This window comes from Photinus pyralis, unplaced genomic scaffold (genome assembly GCF_008802855.1).
Source record: "Photinus pyralis isolate 1611_PpyrPB1 unplaced genomic scaffold, Ppyr1.3 Ppyr1.4_LG8, whole genome shotgun sequence".
NCBI lineage: Eukaryota > Metazoa > Arthropoda > Insecta > Coleoptera > Lampyridae > Photinus > Photinus pyralis.
Window position 1 is genome coordinate 16,075,408 of NW_022170819.1, and position 2,103 is coordinate 16,077,510.

Consider the following 2,103-nt stretch of genomic DNA (forward strand, 5'->3'; position numbering starts at 1 on the left):
GTCGTAAATCAATTCTATCATTAGCAGCACACTTTCTGCGGTTTATGGTTAACCACCCTCTGGTTCCGTACGCCCTTAACGCATTGACCTAGTCTTTACATTTAAAATAGACTCGTAAATTATGCGAAACGTGCTGGAGACTTTAATGGTAGGTTAGACAAGATACCCGATGAGTCAAGACGCGTTTCCGGAAGAGAAAGCCTTTCGACGATTTATCAGAAGTCTTGCGTTGTATCATTGGGTAAACAAAAAAAAAATTAGTAGCGTCGAGGATGCTGTTGGTGCAACGACGAGTAAGAGTAATAACCAGCATCACATCTTCGAGGTAAGTCAGAATTCGGAGGTGAACGACCCGATTTCCCGTTAAGCGTACTTCCAACTATCACCGTATGGCGCTCACTTAGAGGAAAACCATCAGGGTCAAGTTTAACTTGGTGCGATGGATGGTTAGTTTGAACACGCTTGCGAAGACGGAAGAGTGTAGCGATACGTTTCCTAGTGACTTTACCACGCGGTCTTAGCAGGTGGTTCGATCCCTAACTATAAGGTGACTGCGAACACTTAAAGTGATTAATATTATTAGACGTTTTAAGGATTTAAAGACCTTTAGTGTTACAAATTTAGTTCTTGTGAACCTGAGGATTATTGTGTTGTTCCTTTATTAATATTAGTGCAGGTGGATTAAGGATACACTTGGATTATTGCTCTTCGCAGGTTAGTCAGATTGCTGGTCGGTGGTGGGTAGCATTAACTCTAGGCGTCGCGACGCTTGATGCGTGTTTTGCCGGTCATTTAAATCGACCCCTTACATTGAAAGTAACGGTCCCCTGTCGGAGCCTTGAGTTACACTTAAGATATTACCATAAGTAATTCGAACCCTGTGATGGGGTAGTGAAGACGAAGACATTACAGAAACAAACAGTAAAATAAAAAGTCAATGGTGATGATACGTATGCGGAGGTTCATCGAACTTCACTGTCATACTGTATATCGTCCTTGCGTCACATACACGTAAAGCGCAGGGTCGCTAAACCAGGAACCCGTTTCCCAAAAATATAATTTTATTGAAAAAGTAATTCCTGTATTTACTAAAAAAAATGAAAAAAACGTTTAAAAATTGACCGCACTTGACCCTTTTTCCCTTGTTAGATTGCTAATAATATTCTAACATTTTTTATGTAACATAAATATTAGCACCTAAGTTAATTATTTAAAGGGAGCAGCTAATTGGCACTTCCTTTCATTAACTACCTACAATAAATGACTAAATAAATTAATTTTTCTTGTTTTATTAAAACGTATTCAGATTTGCTGAATTAAATTTGCCCGAGTACCGCCTCTCTTGTGTTGATCAATTTGAAAACCTCGAGCGTGAGCTTTTAGTACCCCCGACGGAGCGTTCTTCCTGTAGAAAGATTGAGTCAAACTTTATCGTAATGTCATAATTCATTAGCCATTCTTGGGACTCCCAAAACGCATGTAGATATTTTTCAAAAAACAAGACACTGATTCATTTTTGTGTTAATATAATGAGTATTTTCCTTCTTCCCTGTACACTTTTGGAATTCTTTAGTTTATACAAAGCCAGAAGATTTACGAACTTCGTTCAAAGTACAAAGGTTGTCTGTGTTTGTTTGGGGTAGGTAAATTTAGTCATTCTGCACCCTATTCAGCTATTTTGATTTTGTACAGCATGTTAGTTATAAAAAGGAAGCAATAAGCCACAATAATATATTGAAATATCGAAAGCGTTTCGTCAGCAAAGTTGTCATCATCAGCGAATAGGTTTAGTTGTTCGCTGATGATGACAGCGTTGCTGTTGAAACGCTTTTTTATTATATTATTGTGGTTTATTGGTGTTATACTTTTTACAAGATCAACGACCAAAGGGGTTCCAGTGCTTCGCAGCATGCTAGGTCCAGCAAATTATGTACAAACTCAATACAAATCCAAAATGTTCTTAGAAAGAAACTTTGTTCTACTTTCAGTTGTCGCTTTGCATGGAATCTTGGTCTGGGATTCGTCTCGTCTTTTCCATTTCATTCTGTCTCCTTCTATATGAGACTAGCTTTACCAGCATGAGTGTATCCGTTATCAACCTTT